Source organism: Protopterus annectens, chromosome 16.part0 (assembly GCF_019279795.1).
Source record: "Protopterus annectens isolate FY-2018-M chromosome 16.part0, PAN1.0, whole genome shotgun sequence".
In the NCBI taxonomy this organism is placed as follows: domain Eukaryota; kingdom Metazoa; phylum Chordata; order Ceratodontiformes; family Protopteridae; genus Protopterus; species Protopterus annectens.
The window spans coordinates 626,365,431-626,376,756 of record NC_056750.1 but is presented as its reverse complement, the minus strand read 5'-3'; positions in this window follow the sequence as shown (position 1 = coordinate 626,376,756).

Below are 11,326 nucleotides of genomic sequence, written 5' to 3'. Positions count from 1 at the left end.
CAGGATCAGTCCTCCGCCATTGGATCTGGAGGGTTTGAGTAGACTCTTGTTTTTTTATTTGGAGTTGACCTTACCACTTCAGGCTGCGCCAACTGGGGACCTTTTCTTGGCTTTGTAGATGGGTCTCTTGGGGTGGGGTGTGACCCCGGTTCTGAGTTTGTCTGTCTTGGCTCCTGGATCCCATTTCCTCCTCAGGGGGTCCTGCCTTCAAAGTTATGGAGAGGGCCTTGGCCACTGTTATTTCTCAGGTGCCTCCTGTGTTACCCGAGTTTCACCCCCCGACCCCTGCCTTTCCGAAGCTTACAACAACCTCTGTACCCCTACAGTGAGCTCCAAAGATGCAAAAGATGCCATCCAAAGACCACCCTTGTTCAGAGTCCTCCTCAGATATTCCCAATAAAGATCCCCCCTAGAAGAAGTTGTGTAAGATGAAACACCTGGACTCACCTGAAGAGTCTGTCACTGAGGACACAGATTTCGATAAGGGGAAGGTTCCCTCCAGTCACCCCCAGAATATGTCTCTTTTGAAGACATCCTGGAAATCCTCAAACAGAGAGGTAACTGGAAGTCCAAAGACACTTCCTCTAAGGAGTCTGTGAACTTGCAAGCCTTTGAAGCTAACCCATCAACTTCCTGAGTGACCCCTCCTGCTGATGATCTTAAGTTGATCGCTCAGCAGGCTCGGAAGGCTCCTGATTCGATAGAACTGATTCCCCAGAGATCAGATAAAATACTCCACACTCCCAAGGATCAACAGTACTGGGTGAAAGGGTTAGCAGTAGATGCCATGGTGATAGCGGCTGCCACTAAAAAGGAACTAGCTGAGGAAAGTTCCACTGTTCATCCCCCTGAGACTCAAGGGTGATGGACACACTTGGGGAGCAGGTTTATGCTTCACCGACCTTTGTTATTAGGTCCTTGAACTTTGTGGCACATATCACTAGGCTTCAGGGGGATCTGATCAAGGAACTATCGGATACCTTAGCAGAACCTGTAGCTGAGGGGGTTCAGGAAAAAGTAGCCTCCCAGTTTGCTACCCTAATTCGTCCATGAGACTCATTGCACATGCAGCCGAAGGAGTGACCAGGTCAGCCCGTTCAGGTGTTGCTATTTGACGACATTATTGGATGTGCCTGTGTGAGTTTGCAGAGCCATTCAAGTCTTCCTTCACCATTGATCCTTTTGATGGATCCTCTTTGTTTGGCCCCAAAGCTAAAGAAACTCTATCCAGGTGTGAGAAAGATGGAAAGACCCTGTCTGCTGTGGGCATATATTTTTCTGTTCATCAATGAGCCTATTCCAGGAATCACAGCAGTGGGAAGATGTGCTTCAAGAAGTGCTAGAGGCCTTTTCAGGACATACTTGGTTCAGACTCCCCTCGGGGCGGGGGGGGGGTTCAAATGGAAAATGCCATCCTAGAGGCAGAGGTGGTCCACAAAACCAGGTTTCCAGGGAGTCTTTCTCTGGTCAGCCCTATCAGCGCTCCTGAAAGGAGGCCCAATTGCTTACCTCTGGAGGCAGTTGTGGGAAGATTTTCTTTGCACCCAGCAGCCTGGCAACAAATAACCACAAACACCTGGGTGCTAAGTATTATTTCCAGAGATTACCTTATCCTTTTCAGCCTTTACCCAAGAACTTGACCCAAGAAACCCCGACGTTCCACTCAGTTAGAGGGACCATGCAGCCTTGGAAATATGAAAGCTGCTATATATATAAAAAAAAAAAAAAAAAAAAAAAGGGGGGGGGGGGGGAGTCATCCAAGAAGTCCACCAGACCAGATAAGATCCGGATTTTACTCAAGGTGCTTTTTAGTGCCAAAAAAGACAGGGGACTGGAGACCAATTCTAGATCTCAGTATTCTAAACAAATTTGTTCAACAGTCTAAATTCCGGATGGTCACAGTTCAGTCAATACTTTCCTTTCTAGAGGAAAATGATTGGAAGTGCTCTATAGACCTTCAAGATGAGTACTACCACATAAAAATGGACAAACGCTCAAGAAGGATGTTCTTCATCTCACATTGCTGCAGTCCTTACACTTGGGTAGTCCGCTGTCCTCGGTCGGCCCGAATATCAAAGTATTAGGCTGACGTCGGTCAAGGCGCTTAAGACTGACATCAGGACGTCAGGGTACAAATGCGCATGACTGACGTCATATCCTCAGTCTTTTTTGCCGCATGGTCCGATGCAGAAGCAGCGTTGCAAGTGCCGTTCGGCGTTCTGAAATTTTTCGAATTCGGAGTTTCAGACCGAGTCAAAGTTGGCTAAGTACCCCGTTGGAGAATATTTTAGTTTTTTCTTGCCTCAGTGGTTTACCGGATGTCAGAAAAAGTAAATAACTGTATTTCTTGTGGGAAACAGATACCTCATAGGGACTATCATACTTTGTGTATTCCTTGTTTGGGGCCTGAGCACGACGTTGTTGGGTGTCGCTTTTGTGCTAGGTTCAATAAGCGCACTATTAAGCGAAGGTTAGATTGTGCCAGGTTGGTCTTCGGGAAGCGGTGCAATTATACTATGCCGTCGGATGCTCCGCCCGCTTCTTCAAGAAGCGCAAAGACAAAGCAGCTAAACCCAGGCAAGAAGAGTCGTCCGTGCGGACGCCGGTTCTTTAGAGGCGTCAGTGGAATCGGTGGTTCACCGGAGGCTTCTCTGGAGTCCCAGGGGGAGCCTTTAATATTGCAGGATGTGGCCTCTCAGGAGGCAGGTCAGGCTGAAGGGGCTTCTCAGGTTACTGTACTCCCTGCTCTTCCTAGGGTGGTTAGGCCCTCTCCTTCTGTTTCCAAGGCTTCTCCCAGAGGCAGGCCAGGTTTAGCTTCTGTTGGTGTCACTCCTAGTTCATCAGGATCTGTGCCCAAGAAGCACATGCTTAAAATGGCAGAAGATTTAATTACTTTGATTAGAGGTTCTTTGCCCCCTCCTGATAAGAGGCCCAGGGTGGAACCAGAGTTGGGGAGTTTTGGGCAGGCTTGGATGTTTCAGAGTCTTCGGCTGAAGACTTGCAGGAGTATTCTCCTTATTCTGATTCTGATGTAGATGATTCTACTCCTTCTGCTTCTCCTCCAGAGGATTTTTCTTTTTCAGAGACTCTTCATTCCATGAGGGAACATTTTAAGTGGGAAGGTCAGGACTTTTCTGATTCCAGGAAAAGGCTTAGGGAATTTTTGCTTTTACCCCAGCATAGGCCTTTGGCTATACCACCTGTTCTGGATGTGGTGGAAGATGTGTTTGCAGAGGCTTCTCTTAATCCTGATTCTTTGCCTCCTGCTCCTGTTAAACCGGATAGGTATTACAGGGTGCCTGAGGCTCATAAATATCTTTATAAGAGTCCTAGGGCGGACCCAGAAACTGTTAGTCAGGGACCTAAGGGTGTCAAGGCCTCTGTTGTAAAAAAATCCGGTTCCTCTAGATAAAGAGGCCAGAGCTTTGGATAGATGGGGTAAGAAAGTTTATACTTCTTCCACCTTAGCTATGAGGGCTTTGAATTGCCAGTTTCACATGTTGAAATATCAGAATTATTTTCTTTCTCAATTGAAGTCTAAGGTAGATGCTCTGGCGGAAGGCATTGAGTGTAAAGAATTACAAGATTTGGTACATGTCTCTGAACAGGTGGGTAAGCATTCTTTACAATGTGGTTTTGATGCTGTACAGGCCTCGTCTAGGGTGGCTGCCACTGGGTCAGTTCTTCGCAGGCACGCCTGGCTGAGGGATCAGAATTTATCTGACCATGTTAAGACAAGGATTTTGGATGCTCCTTTACAGTCTGATGTGTTGTTTGGTTCACCTATGGAGTCAGTCTTGAAGAAAATGGAAGACAAGGCTAAGTCTATGCAGGCTGTGAAAGATTTTTTGCAAGTTCAGCCTCCGAAGTTTAGTAGGAATTGGCCTGCTACGGGGTGGACGTACCCTTCTTATGATTCACAGTCTAGGGGTAGATCTAGACGTGGTAGGGGCAGAGCTCACAGCTCCTTCAGACCTAGAACAGGGAGTTCACCTGCACAATCTTCGGGTGAGGGCAGGGGCCAGTCCTTTCGTAAACAGGCCCAATGACCTACCTTTTCAGCTGCCAGATCCTTCTTGCCTGGCAGCACCTTTGGGAGGAAGGTTGGCACTCCAAGGAAAATTGGCGTTTGATTACCCAAGACAGATGGGTATTGGATATCATACACCAAGGTTACAAGTTTTATTTCCATACCTTGCCTCCTTTCAAAGGCATGCCAGACGTTCCTCCTCAGCAAAGACTAGAGGCTCACAAACAGATTTCTCTGCTGCTTCAAATAGGGGCAATACAACCGGTCCCTCTGCCAGAAGTGGGTCTAGGATTTTATTCTCGCCTGTTCCTAGTACCAAAGAAGGGGAACACGTGGAGACCAATTTTGGATTTATCTATCCTCAACACTTATCTGGACATTCCCAAGTTCAAAATGTTGACGTTACAACAGCTTTTACCTCTGCTGGGCAAAGATCACTGGATGGTGACTCTGGATCTCAAGGAGGCTTACCTTCATGTTCCTATCAGGCTAAGTTGCAGGAAGTATCTGCGTTTTCGGGCTGGGACTTCTCATTATCAGTTCTCTGCATTGCCCTTTGGCTTATCTACTGCGCCCAGAGTGTTCACGAAGGTTCTGGCTCCAGTGACAGCTTTCTTCAGGCTAAGAGGAATACAGATCTATCCTTATTTGGACAATTGCTTGATTCTGGCCCAAGGAAGGGACGAACTTCTTCATCATTTACAATATGTGATAGCAGTGCTAAGATGCCTGGGGTATTCTGTGAACGAAATAAAGTCCAGTCTAGTACCCTCTCAGGACATGTGCTTTCTGGGTGTGAGACTGAATACAGCATCCCAGATGGCCTTTTTGACCCCGGACAAACAAAAGAATCTTTCTCTTTACTTCTATCAATTGTCTCATCAGTCCAGGCTGACTGCAAGGACAGTCCTTCAAGCCTTGGGGTTCATGGCATCTTGTATTCTGGTGCTTCCCAATGCCAAACTGCATATGAGGAAGCTACAATGGTATCTCAAAAATGTATGGACACAGCACTGCCAGGATATGGACACTGTCATTCAGATAATACCTTGCATTCAAAAGGAATTTTTGTGGTGGGCTCAGGAATGTCACCTAAACAAGGGACTCTCTGTGACCCGGCCGGAGGCGAGTCAGATTCTAACGACAGATGCCTCAGACAAAGCTTGGGGAGCTCATCTAAATGGAAAGTGGGTACAAGACACGTGGCCTGCCAGACTTCAACATCTACATATCAACTTGAAGGAGATGTTAGCAGTCCAGTTTGCATTAATAGCTTTCAAGGATTTACTTCTTCCAGGACAGGTGTTGGTTCTAACAGACAACACAACTGTCATGTGGTACATCAACAAGCAAGGGGAACACATTCTTATCCTCTATGCAGACAAGCAATGATTTTGTGGGAGACTGCTCTCAGTTTACAGCTAAATCTTCAGGCAAGGTTTCTGCCGGGAGCACAGAACTCCTTAGCAGATGTGTTGAGCAGGCAATTATGGATCCCCACGAGTGGAAATTGGATCCTCATGTATTTCAGAAATTGACAGTGTTATGGGGAACTCCAGACATAGATCTGTTCGCTTCTCCACTAAACTACCAGCTGCCAAAGTTTTGCACAAAAGGTTTCATCCCACAGCTTGGAAAGTGGATGCTCTTTCTTTCAATTGGAGCAATCTTCATGTGTATGCCTTTCCACCTCTGCCTCTCCTCCCAAAGGTACTCCTAAAGGTCAGACAGGACAAGCCAAAGATGATTTTAATAGCTCCAGATTGGCCTCGACAGCACTGGTACCCATTACTGAGAAGTCTGGTGCGGGAGCCTCCATGGCCTTTGCCTTCGATTCCACACCTGCTGTCTCAGGAGAACAGTCATTTGCTCAATGTCAAACTTCACTCTCTTCACCTAACAGCCTGGCATATTCTGTTTTAAACCCTGGAGGGTCTCAGCTTCCACAGCAAGTTTTGAATGTTATTTTGGAGGCCAGACGGCCTAGTACAAGGAAAGTGTACGCAGATAAATGGAAGAGATTTTTATTTTGGAGTGCAGCAAAGGAATTTGATGTTTCTAAGCCTAATTTAAGTGTGGCTCTTCAATATCTTGCTGAGTTACTGGACAAAGGTTTGTCCTTCTCTTCTATTAAGGTTCATGCTGCAGCAATTTCTGCTCACTATGACTGTGACCCACCATTGTTTTCTCATCCTTTGTTTAAGCAATTCCTTAGAGGGGCTAAGAATATAAGACCCCCACGTAGAGCTCCTACTCCTGCTTGGGATCTCAATTTTGTGTTGGAGAAACTCACTCTACAACCTTTTGAGCCTGCAGCTACTGCTGAGTTGAAATATTTATCATGGAAGACTGCTTTTTTGTTGGCCATTACCTCTGCGAGAAGGGTTTCTGAATTACAGGCCCTTATGGCGGTTGAGCCTTTCTTAATTTTCCATAAGGATAGGGTATCTTTACGTACTAATCCTTCCTTTATGCCTAAAGTGGTTTCTAGTGTGGCTTTAAACCAAACTATTCATTTGCCTACTTTTTATGCAAACCCCCAAAATAAAGGGGAAAAGATTTTGCACACTTTGGATATACACAGGCAGTTGCGATATTATTTGAGCAGAACTAAAGAGTTCAGGCAGTTTCAGCAGTTATTTGTTTCATTTGCTTTGGGTTCTCAGGGCAAGCCGGTGTCAAAACAAACTATTTCTAAGTGGATTGGGTTTTGTATTGCTTTCTGTTATTCCCATCATGGTAAGGAGATTCCAGCTGGGATTAGGCCTCATTCCACTAGGGCTACTGCCACTTCTACAGCTTTTTTAAGGGGGGTGGCAACTAAAGATATTTTGGAGGCAGCTACTTGGAGTTCAGTGCATACTTTCTCTAAGCATTACCACCTTCCACTTTACTCTAAATCTAGGGCTGGTTTTGCCACTGCAATTTTACAGGGCATTTTGGCAGCTCCTACTGCTTTATAGTTTTGCCATCCTCCCTTACCTCTGCTTTGGGATTCTACCCAAGTGTAAGGACTGCAGCAATGTGAGATGAAGAACATAGTACAGTTTTGTACCTACCATAAATGTAGATGTTCAAGATCCACATTGCTGCAGTCCAATTTACCCTCCCTCCTTCTCTGTACTTAGAGGCGGTTGTGTGGTTTGGGTTGTGAATATTGTGGATATTGTATATATTGTACATATGATTAGTGCAAGGGTGGTTGGTTGTTTTTTGCTGTCTTTTGGTTTTGACCTTTCTTTTTAGGGTCTTCTGACATCTGGGGCAAGAAAAGACTGAGGATATGACGTCGGTCATGCGCATTTGTACCCTGACGTCCTGATGTCAGTCTTAAGCGCCTTGACCGACGTCAGCCTAATACTTTGATATTCGGGCCGACCGAGGACAGCGGACTACCCAAGTGTAAGGACTGCAGCAATGTGGATCTTCGAACATCTACATTTATGGTAGGTACAAAACTGTACTATTCTCCACTTATGGCTAGGAGCCAGTCACTATCAGTTCAGAGTGCTGCCCTTTGGTAACACCTCAGCCCCCAGGGTGTTCACCAAATGTATGGCAGCAGTAACAGGTCAGTGAGACTACATGTATTCTGGGTGTTTCCATATCTAATCAACTGGCTCATCACCGCTTCCACCAGGCGTCTACTGCTACAGGTGACAGACTTCACCCTATAATTGTTCCTGCATCTAGGCATTATGGTCAATCTTACAATGTCTTAACTGACTCCCTCTCAGGATATGGAATTTATCAGAGCTCATCTCAACATTCTGTCTTGTATGGCCTCCCTACCTGCCCACAGATTCCAGAAAATAAAACCTCAAATTCATTCTCTCTTGTGCTCAAAAAAAGTACCAGCTCTACTAGTGCTTCAAGCATTAGGGTCCATGGCAGTGGCGATCACTAAGGTCCCACTATCGAGATTTCACATGAGATTACTGCAATGGCTTCTGGCGAATCAATGGTCCACTTTAACCCACCCATTGAACCATCCCATACTTACCCACCAGTCGCTGCAAAAAGGACCCATCCTGGTGGATGGAATCTGAATAAATTCTTCTGGACTGTCCCTTTGTCCTTCCTCAACCCAAAGCCATAGTGACCACGGATGCCTCCCAGATGGGGTGGGGGGGCAAGACAGTCCAAGGCAGTTGGTCCCTGACAGAGGTCAATCTGCATATCAACATCCTGGTGCAGAGAGTGGTGGTGCTACTAGTATTGCAAGCATTTCACTATACCCTCCCTCAAGGAACCATTGCAATCCAATTAGACAACATGTCCGTTGACTGGTACATCAACAAGCATGGGGGAGTCAAGTCCTAGCCCCTGTGTTGAGAAGCCCTCAGAGTGTGGCAATAGGCCATTGCCTCCAACCGCTTTCTGACAGCTATGCACATCCCAGGGAGTTCAAATGTGACAGGTGGCAAACTACGCAGATGCATTCTACTGCCTCACGAATGGTCTCTCAATCCCAAAATAGCAAAGACGATCTTTTGTCTCTGGGGCCAGCCTTGCTGCAACCTTTTTGCATCTCCCCAAAACAACAAGTGCAGAAGCTACTTTGCCCTAATCCCCCTCAGAGGGAGTCCCCGAGAGAGGATCTTTTCCTTGATTGGCTCCTGGGTCTCCTCTATGCCTTTCCTCCTTTCCCTCTGATCTCTTCTCTTCCTCAAGAAACCAGCCAGGTTGAGAAGAAAAGTAATACTTACTGCATCCTTCTGGCCTTAACAAATTTGGTTTCCTTTCCTATGGCTTCATTTTGTTCACCGTTCATGGATTCTGGACCCAATTCTAGATCTTCTGTCTCACCCTCAGGGACTGGTGCATCGTAATGTACAAAGTCTCAAGCTGCTTGGTCCCTCCAATTCCGTTAGTCGCCAGGCATAATGATATTCCATTCCCAGTATGAAAAATTTTGCTGGCATCTCATAAACCATCCATCAGGAATCTGTACCTCAGTAAATGTAAGAGATTCTCAATCTGAGCTTGTGATAATGGCCTTAACTGTTTTTCAGACCCTGTGGAAAAAGTTTTAGAATTTTAGGCCATCGTTTTTGCTAGAGGAGCTTCTGCATCTACTGTTAAGGTCATTCTAGCTGCCATCTCTAATTTTCATAATGGCTTCGAAGACCTACCCTTAATTTCACATAGACTATGTAAGGTCTTCCCTCAAGGGAACTATTTGATTGAAGCCTCCATTTAAAGACCCTCTACTCCCATGGCACCTGACTGGTTTTGCAATCACTGGTACTTACCTCCCTTTTGAACCAGTGGCTACTTGTGACTTAAACTTCCTTTCTTGGAAAACACTTCTGCTTATAGCTGTAACCTCTGCAAGATGATATTCCGAATTGCAAGTCTTATATTCAAAACCCCCTTATTTAATTTTCCATAAGGACAGAGATACACTCAGAAACAATTCATCCTTTCTTCCGAAGGTGATCTGAGTGTCCAACATTAATCAAGTGATAGACTTACCTGTCTTCTTTCCAAATTTTTCCAACAAGGGTGAATATTGCCTACACTTGTTAGATGTTCATAGCCAATTACATTTCTACCTCAACAGAAGTAAATAATTCAGGAAATAAGAACAATTATTTGTTTCCTTCTCTGGTGCAACCTTAGGAAAATCTGTCTCTAAGGTTACCTTGTCAAAATGGTTAAGAGATTGCATTACTTACATTTATGACATAAGGAATCTAAAGTTAAATACGCCAGTTAAGGCGCATTCCACCAGATCTATGGCTACTTCAGCTGTTTTCTATTCAAAGGCTTCCATGAGTGAAATATACGCAGCAGCAAAATGGGCTTCTCCGCATACCTTTATTACTCATTACAAATTGGATTTGGTCTCAAAGGGAAAAGCAGCTTTTGGTTCTATGGTTCTTGGGAATATCATTCAACAGGGCCACCCAGGAAATAAAGTAGCTAGGGGCCTCTGTCTCATCAGTCAAGAATAGATGAAGATTGACATCCTCAGATACAAAAGTTATGTATTTTGCAATTCAACACTGTAGGCTTTTAGTATTCTGAAATTCAGTCAAATGAGTTTTCAGTATTTTGAATATTCGGGGTTGTGGACGTCACATGAATTTCATTATTTTGAGTTTCCAGTCATGTGAAATGGACCCATATATATATATATATATATATATATATATATATATATATATATATATATATATATATATATATATATATATATATATATATATATATATATATATATATACACAACACCGACAACGACATCACCGACACCACATAATCGACAGTGCATTAACACGAAACCTCACATACCCGACAACGAAATCACCGACGGTACACAAACACGAAACCCCATACACTGCACACACCACAATAACAACAATAAAAAACAAAACACATCCCCATTCCACAAACCACACACACAACACAAGCACACCAAAATCCTTACAAACCCACACTAAACCTTACATACAGAACTATCGACAACCCTAACCCTAAGGTCCGTCACTATCGCACACGCATCTAACCCGCTCCCTAACCCTAACTCACTTAACCAGCCCCTAACCCAAAGTCTATCCCTACCGACACTTACCTAACCCGCTCCCTAACCCTAACTCACTTAACCGCCCCTATCCCAAAGTCTATCCCTACCGACACTTACCTAACCCGCTCCTAACCCTAACTCACTTAACCCGCCCCTATCCCAAAGTCTATCCCTACCGCACACTTACCTAACCCGCTCCCTAACCCTAACTCACTTAACCCACCCCTATCCCCACAGACCGTCAATATCCACACTTACCTGACTCGCACCCTAACGTCCGTCACTACCGCATACTCACACAGCCTTTTCCCATGTCGGCATCCTCGGCGTCGGTGTTGTCATCCGTCGTGTCAGTCTTCTGCATTGTCGATGTTCTGGCACTCGCGATTCGCGTCGGTCTTCTTCATTGTCGATCTTCTGGAGCTCCGGATTCCGTTGTCGGTGTTCTGCGCTGTCGACTAAGTCAGGTAGAACCATATATATATATATATATATATATATATATATATATATATATATATATATATATGGATCTACCTGACAACATCGACAGTGCACAACACCGACAACGACATCACCAACACCACATAATCGACAGTTCACAAACACGACACCTCATACACTCAACACATCATAATAACAACCAACAAACAAAACAAATCCCCTGTCCAAAAACCACACACACAACACAAGCACACCGAAATCCTAACAAACAAACACTAAACCTTACATACACAACTATCTACAACCCTAACCGAAACCCT